The sequence below is a fragment of the Fukomys damarensis genome, unplaced genomic scaffold (genome assembly GCF_012274545.1).
Source record: "Fukomys damarensis isolate Sample0158 unplaced genomic scaffold, DMR_v1.0_HiC HiC_scaffold_11, whole genome shotgun sequence".
Lineage (NCBI taxonomy): Eukaryota > Metazoa > Chordata > Mammalia > Rodentia > Bathyergidae > Fukomys > Fukomys damarensis.
The window spans coordinates 37,447,721-37,456,234 of record NW_022900923.1 but is presented as its reverse complement, the minus strand read 5'-3'; the positions used below and the strand labels follow the sequence as shown (position 1 = coordinate 37,456,234).

The 8,514-nt window shown below is 46.3% G+C and overlaps 1 long non-coding RNA gene across 4 annotated transcripts; it reads right to left on the bottom strand.

Moving 5' to 3' along the window:
• Positions 1-2,237: 2,237 nt before the first annotated feature.
• LOC109118385 lies at positions 2,238-8,508 on the bottom strand. Of its 4 annotated transcripts, XR_002025708.1 has the most exons (4): positions 8,397-8,508; positions 8,070-8,110; positions 5,670-5,771; positions 2,238-4,490 (listed from the first exon to the last, which is right to left on the bottom strand). It is a non-coding gene; the product is annotated as an uncharacterized LOC109118385 (long non-coding RNA). The 4 variants fall into 4 exon arrangements; XR_002025706.1 differs by having other exon boundaries at positions 8,058-8,508; XR_002025705.1 differs by having other exon boundaries at positions 8,070-8,508.
• Between the last annotated feature and the right edge of the window lie 6 nt (positions 8,509-8,514).

Sequence of the window (8,514 nt, the reverse complement as noted above, 5' to 3'; positions counted from 1 at the left end):
GGTGTCCAGAGGTCAGTTGTTTCCCCCCAGGAATGTGGTGCTGGGCGCAGGGAGGGCGGGAGGCGGCGGCCAGAGGTGCGGGCCCGTCCCGGGTCTCGCCTGAGGTCCCTCTGTTAAAGCAAACAGATAAATAAACCGAGGACTGTTGGGTGGAAGCTCCCCCAACGCATCGGAACTGACCCGAACGCCTCACCTCTGACCCTCAGCTCCCTCCACCTGTCTTTTATTTTCTGTTTATGCTTTCAAATCGGGCGGAGGAGGAGGGAGCACGGGGCGGAGGGTACGACGAGGGCCGGTGCCCCAGACACTCTCCGAGGCCGCGTCCAGCCCTGCAGCCCCTGAGTAGTCCGAGGAGGTGTTAATGGAGGACTCGGCGGTAACCGAACCTCATAAAGCCTGGGCGTCTGGAAGCCGGCGCAGCCGGGAGCGGGGCGGGGGCTGGAAGGCCGGTGCCCCAGACACTCTCCGAGGCCGCGTCCAGCCCTGCAGCCCCTGAGTAGTCCGAGGAGGTGTTAATGGAGGACTCGGCGGTAACCGAACCTCATAAAGCCTGGGCGTCTGGAAGCCGGCGCAGCCGGGAGCGGGGCGGGGGCTGGAGTCCCGCGGTGCGCCCTGGGCGCCTGGCCCTCGCCTTCTAGGAGCTTGAACCTAAGAGATACTGCCGCCAGCTGGTGCCTGCCTAGACGGCGAAGGGGCGGTAGCTCCTGCGGGAAAACTGGGCTAAGCCATTCACGGCTTCCCCGCCTCCCCCCGCCTTCCCCTCGGGTCGCTCCTCCGCTCTGCAGCTCGTCCGCGGGACCCCGGGACTCCCGGACCCGGCACGTAGCAAAGAGTTCTGCGTTCAGAGCCCGGCCCGGGGCTTCTCTCCAGCTCAAGCCCCTGCTGGGGGGTGGGGGGATTGAGGTTCCGGAAGAAGACTCGCACTCAAAGCCCGCAGCCGACCCGGGACGGGGCGGGGGTCCTATTACCTGCTCTGGATTCCTGAGGGGCTGCGTCGCCCCGGGCGCAGTCGGGCCGCTCGAGGTGGAGGGCGAAGCGGGAAGCCAGGCCTCTGGCCAGTTATCCACCCATTCCCCGCCAGGTGCGCCCCTCACCCTGGGAGCTGGGGCGGCGCTCCTTGCTGCCAGGCTCCCGCGCCAGGGGAAGGGGGTGTGAGCAGTGAGATTGGCAGCTTCAGACTGCCGGCCCAGGTGACGGTGCCGCCCTCCCTACCCGCCTCCCCTCTCCCCTCGTGCCGTGTCTAGCAGCTCCACGGCTTGCGTGGGCCGAGGGCGCAGGGTGCACAGCGTGATGGGCTGGTGCAGGCGCCTCCCATACTCCAGGGCCAACTGCGCGGGACTGGGGGTGACACCTGGGGCCCTGCAGGATGGCAGCTACCAGCCCCACAAGCTCCACCAGTTTAGTGGTAGCAAAGGATAGACCAGGAACTAAAAATCCGAGGCTCCCGCCTTTCTGTTTCCATCCCAAATTCTGGAACATCGCACAAAGCAGTCGGGACAGAATTTGTTTTCCTATCTTGGCCTCACTAATCCCAGCAACCAGTCTGTCCCGCCCGTTTACTTTTAAGCGTCCTGCCCCAGACTTTTCCCTTCCCACCCCGGCCTCAGCTCTTTCTTCCAGGATTCCCATTGTTGATCAGTGTTCGCTGCCAGGAAAGGAGACAGCTCCGGGGGCCAGCTTCTAAGCCCTTCAGCGAGGCCATGGAAGAGATGGACCGCAGTAACGACTCCAAAACACCTGAGTGCTAAGTCTTGTGTGAGCAGCTGTCTTAAACCTCCTTTAACTTGCAGACTCTTTTATTTGATAATAATATGGTTCTACTCACAGACACATACACTGACGCACACATCTAAACTCACACTTTAGTACACAAATTTCGCTTGGGAGGATGTGGTTGTGAGGGACCTTCAAATCTCCTAGAATCCTTACCCTCTGGGTCAGCATTGCCTTTTATTCGAGGGCCCCAGGGCTCTGTTCATTTGTATCAGGAATCCTAAGCCAAAACTGTGGGGATGGGGTCCACACACCAGCCCCCTCAGGCACACAGCAGCCCCCCGCCAGGTCCAGAGTAGACTGGGGACTCCAGGGACAACCCAGGCTCTGGTGGGAAGGCAGCTGAGGCTTCTTCCTTCTTCCAGTCAGGTTCTCCAGAGATGTTCAGTAGGGCACACACCCTCACACACACACACACACACACACACACAATTTAATTATCTGACTTTATTTTTGAAGGGAGAGGATATTTTTAGCACCAGGGAGTACCTCTTGTTTCAGGATAGTGAAAAAATAGCACTGAGTTTTAATCTTCTACCTCTCCGGACAGGTGTCAGCCCACAACCTCAAGTTGTCGCTGGGATGTGGAGAAGATGAGGTTGAGGAAGGTGGCAAGGTACCTTGTGGGCTGGCCAGGGGCAGTGCACATGAATCTCAGGCTTATCCTCTTTTGATGGCTGAATGGTAAGTTCGAAACTAGCTTTGAGAGCATTTTTGGAAGGGAAGATGTGCGGAAACAAGACATTTTTCAGCCCCCAGGGCACTTCATTTTCTCAGGGCTGGCCCAGTTCTAAACACACCCGGGTTTTGGGTGCCACGAACTTTACTTAGAAAACCAAAAGCTCTTCTTTTCCTTGCTCACTGAAGAGCATGCACCAGGATCCACCTGCTGGAGAACTACACAGGGCAGGGCCTTTCCCCAGCTAGAAGAACCACACAGCAGCAGGAACCCATCCCCATCCCCTGCTGTGGTGACCCCAGGTTCTGTTGGACCATTCCATAGTAGAAGTGATATAGTAATCAGCCTCCCCTGATTCATTGCTTCTGGTCCAGAAAGACAGAAAGTAGAGCAGAATGAGTTGATTTAAATGGGAAGTCTCTATTTTGCAGCATCCATGTGTTTGTGTACACACACCTTATAAGAAACCTGTATTTTTACTTTACAATGTGTGAATACAATATAGCTTAAAGCTTTTACAGTAAGATCTATTTATGTGGCCATATTGTGTTTAATGTGGGAGCACTGCCTAGCTACCGTCCTGGATGTTTGGTTCCAATTCATCTCCAGAACCACTGTAAACGTCAGTCCACCGCTCCTGGCTCCAGGTACAGGAAAGAGTAGGGGCATCCTTGTCCCTTCCTGCCCCACTCCCTGACCAGTGGTTTCTATGGTCTCTCACCGGTAAGGTTTGATGTTCTGCCAAGAATGGCCAGTGTCCCGTGTAAGGATTCCTCATGATGGCTGGTTTTCTTATTCTCTAGAAACATGACCTTTTCAGGCTTTCTTCTTCATTTTGGGACTGCTGAAGAAAGCAGCACCCAGCCTCCACTCAGAAAATGGCCTTGTTAATCTTCAAATCTGGTGGAAAAAGTGGAAATGACTGGATCTTCTTGGCCCAAGGATGGAAAGGAGACAGGCCTGCCTGTATCCTCGTGCCTTTCTGGAAAGATTAACACTGCCTCCACAATCACAGTGCTGATCACTTTCTCCTACTCCTCTCCACAAAGGAATGTGTGGATAATGCCAGGTCAAAAACATGGCTCTTCTGAACCTAAGAAAGCTGCTCACATCTCATATGGTCCATGGGAAGAGTTGTTTAAGGCACCATGGTTAGGGTAGCAGCAGGACTGGTGTGTGGGGGGTGCCAACAATTTTTGGACGCAACTGAGGTCTTCCGGAATCTTTCCGATTCCATCAGAAGGTGGAAGGTCAACTCTGAGCAAGGCCATTTTTCCCAGGAGGTGGAAACCTCATTTCACTGGACACTGTCCACAGGCTAAGAAAGGATGTCCTGGGGAATGCTGTCTTCATGGAGAAACAGGAAAGGTGTGGAAAACACAGTCCTTTTGAGCTCCTGACTCAGCCTGAGGGCTGATATTTCATGGGGGCATCATCACAGTGAACACTGTGGTTGTAAAGCTAATGAAATAGTCAAAGATAGACTTGCCTGGCAAGTGTCCAAAGAAAGGGAGGGAGAGAAATGGTCAATGAGGTATCTTCAGTGGCAGAGACTCCCGGGCAACATGATGCAAAGTTTTTATCAAAAGTACAGATGGAACATGAGAGCATTCCTTGGTGAGGATGGCACTTCTTGGGCACTCACCTCCCTTGACTGCTAACACTGATAAGACCACAGTAGGAGCACCAAGGATAAAAAACATCAAGAGCTACTCATGTGGCCAATTGCTACTTTGATTTAATAAAATGGTCATTATTTTTCCTCAACACGTGTCTGATAATGAAGCAAAAAAAGGAAAATGATTATCACTATGCCACTTTAGGACAAACATTTATTAGCTTTGCCACTGATGTTCTTTTAACATATATATTTAAGATTAAACTTGTGCTCCAATACAAAGAACAAAGAGAGAAATTCCGAATTAGAGATTTAAGTTCAATTAGAGTAGAGAGACAAAAATTGTTGTCAAACAAAGAAGTATGAGTTGAATCATTTCTTTTTGGATGGATCTTTAACATTGGCTTGACCATATGGACACTGCAGAAGAAATAAAACATATTATTATTAAATTACTTAATCATCTTGAAAAAGCACACTTGTGAAAAAAAGAGAGACTGCTAAGAGCACTATATAGATCATTTGAAGAATGGCAACCTTTAGCAAATGGTCCTAATTAGGGTTCAAGAGCCATTTCCTAAATGCATCCTCCCAACTTTAAGAATTTTACTGTCAAATATCCACCCAGAATAACCCAAGTCCTCAATTTACACAAAGCCGCCATGCATTTTATTAGAAACAGCATTAATAGAACAAGTGGAACCATACATAAAAGTGAAGGCTGAGTTTTTCAACACAGGCTACAGCTAATGCATACACATAGTGTCTATTCTTTAATTAAGAAGCAGTTCAGTTAGAGGAAGGAAGTAATACTTTCTTACAACAAACCATATAAAATGTTCTGTAAACAGCTTATTGGTTTATGATTTTAACCCTGTAACAATTTACCTTAATGTTATGTTTTTTAATAGTAAAAGAAAAAACCATTTGTATTTCTTTGTTCAAAATAGGGAAAGAGAGGGGTAGTTTATCTTCATCAGTAAACATAGAGATGTTATCTATTGACATAAAAATATCAGGAAACGTATAGTATTAAATTTGGGGAAATTTAGTTTCACAGTTCTTTTAAACATAGAGGACTAGAAAAAAGCAAGAGAGGAGGGAGAGAAAGGAAGGGTAGGGGAGAAAAGGAAGGAAAGAAGGAAGGGGAAGGGAGAGAGAAATCTTTATTATGTGAGGCAACCCACCTGTCAATGCTGGTCCGATTTCCATTTATTTAGCTAATAATGCAGAAAATGCTGCTTGAGATCTAGCTTGCAATATTCTTAATTTCTTTTCCTGCCTTTTTGTACTTGCCTAATGAACGTAACTTATTTGGAACCTCATGATAAGTTTTTTTGTAATAAAGAGCTCCCATGAATTTCAAGTCACAGCAGTTTTAGGGAATGATGCTTACAATGAAACATTACCAAATTCCATTAACTTTAAAAGTCCTGCGTTGCTACTAAGGACTTCATTGTCCTTGGCTAAAGTAGCTTGTGAAAAGTGCACTCCAGGTCTATTTAGCTTTTTTATTTGACTTGTTGTTCAAATAATAGGTATTTATGAAGTTATAGAAGCCCCGGCAAACCCGCTGTTATAAGGTGGATTGTTACTCACGTGTCTGCAGGCAGAGCCACAGCAGGCGCCTCTCTGCAAGTGGGCCAGCCTTGTGAGCACCACGTAACCACTAGCTGGGTCCACATAGTGTAAATGACCAGCCTGCAAGGTAATGCAATAAAACAATTCACTGATCTCAACGTTCATCATATCTCCTCAACATCATTTCTACTCCTAAAGTACTGTAAAAAATACTAAACTTATTCCCAGCAATTTTCATGGCATTTTCAATGAAAGACTGAGTGCATTACAACATATACTACGATCCAACTTTATGTGACTAAAGGAGAAAATACACAAGTTGAGAAAATGAGGAGTTGATGGAAAAACAAGAACTCTTCTATATCAGGTAACTGTGTAGTGACTGCTGTGATATTTTTCATTCAGTTTTTAAGTAACAGGCTTACTAACAGGTGATTTAAATAATTTTAAGAGCTTAGGAGGCTGAAAATGAACTTTCACTCAGACGTTGAAGTTGCAATTTCAGTACTTAAAATAGGTGGATAATGCTTTAGACTTACAGAAAAGGTGCTAATCAAAACCAAGAGTCCTTATAGAACAGTATTACTTTTGCCATTATTAAACACTTTCCCTTCATGATGTTACTCCATTGCATGTTTTACATTATTTTTTTTCTAGTGTTAATTCTCTTTATAAGTAAAAAAAATGGTTTTAACATATTAAGAACCACTGCTTTCACAAAGTTTCATCAAAAGTAACTTCTAGTATAGTCCTTTAACTCTCAAGGAAGCATGGTTTTACCTATATTCAAACATGGTTTTAAAAAGAGCATTCCAAATACTTCGTGTAAAGGTAAAAATAAGTAACTTCTGTGGCTCTGAGAAATTTAGGTGATATTACTTAGTCTTGAAATTTTGTAGGGGAACATTCCCACGAGCTTTTAAAAAGTAATGTTTTTACCATAAACTCTTGTATAGGACCTTTCGATAAAGTATACATTATACATAACTAGTGTGTATGCTAACGTGTATTTTAATGAGTAATGAAAAACTTGTTTAGTTGATCAGTGTCATATTTAATGGCTGAATACCAACTAAATGTTGTGAAGAAAACTTACAAAATAAAAAAGGGAGAACGGGTAAAGTTCAAAGTTCAGCTCCAGGTTCGCTCTAAGGCATTTCAGCAAAGTTAGAGCAAGGAAGTGGCAACCCAGCAAGTCTCCAGAGACCACAAGGAACAGCTTGCAGGAGACTAGGCTCACTAAACACTTTAGAGGGCCTTCGCTTTTTTATTTTAGAAGTTCGTATTTCAAAACTTGGAAGGAAAACAAACACTGAGAACTTCACAGCAGCCTGCTTTCCCTTGTCCAGGTCTCTGGATGATCCCGCGCGATAATCTCCCCAACTGAAAGCCCATGGGCCTTCTCCTGAGCAAGTGTGTCCACTCTCCAGCTTTGCTTTCTCCCAATGGGAACCTCTGAGCTTGTTGGCTGCTCACATAAACGTATGAGACACACACAAATGAGTCCCACACAATGGTGGCAACAGGTCGATGGGACAGCAAGATATTCCCGTGATGCACATCTGTGCAGGAAGAAAAGTTAGAAGAGCTCTCTGCCTTGAGGTGTTGCAAGAAAGCAGCTCTGGTTTGTTGAATAAGAAAATCCACCAGCTTCTCTTTGTGTGTATTTATGGTCTCCTGGAAGTCATTTAACCTATGATACTGACACTGATGAAACAGCTGTGGATTTCCTGAGTCAGAAAAAGTTCATTTCTTTCTTCCTGCTGATTGAACCTCTTGTTACATGCTGCCGGTGTTTGCTCTAAAAACAATGAAACTTTTGGCTTATATTCACCATTTTTATATGGTCACGTGTGGGAACAAATTACACTTGCTATTTTTAAAGGCAGCATATAAACAAGATCAAGACCCGCATACTGGCATATCGAAAAATCCTCTCTCACGGAGGCTGAGGCAAGAGGAATGTAAGTTTGAGCCCAGACCAGGCAATTTAGCGACGTAGGGAGAGACCTTGTCTCAAAATTAAAGGGTTGCGGGGGGAGGGTGTGCTGAAGATGTAGCTCAGTGAATAGGCCCTAGATTCCATCCCTAGTACCAGGGGAGAAAAAAAAATCAAAAATTGCCAGTTATTTTGATGAACTGTTCTTCAGTTTCAACACTTGAATGGGTCAGAGCCTGGATTCTCATGGTCTTCTAATTATCAATAAAAACAGTTAATTTTAGGCAACCTGCCAGGTTTTCATCAGAAGCGACACCCTTTAACACCAGTTTTACCAAGCTCTGGTCACATGCTCGTGCAGATTATTAAAGAGGTTCATTTCATATCATTTGTCTATCTTATTATAGCACTGTTTCTTTTATCCCATTGTTACTTTTGTAAAGGTTATAAAAATATAAATATGCTACCTTCAAACTCACATCGTCTTAAGTGTTGGGAGACGTTAAGCTGCTGCAAACAACTGTCAAATCCACAAAATAGAAGAAAACATAGCTCAAGAGAGTCTAGGAAGAGACTCCTGACTGCAGCTTCCTCTGCTCCCTCGGAGTGAGTGCAGGAAGAACGAGAGGGAGGCAGCAAAAATCAAAACGAGCAAGTTCATCGTTTTCCCCCTGATTAAAATCACTGGCGAGCACAGTGTTACAGTGAGAACGCAGGGACAGCGTATCTGTGTAATACATTTTTCCTAAGACTTCCAAGTTCTTCACCTCCACCAATTCCTCAATTACAGCCCCCCACAAACGCACGCGTGGTGGGCAGGTCCCACGCTGCGACCAGCTGATCGGAAAACGCGCCCCACTCTCCAGCGGGGCCGACACACGGTCACCCTTTGTCCGACGCGACGCCGCGGCCAGGACCCAGCGA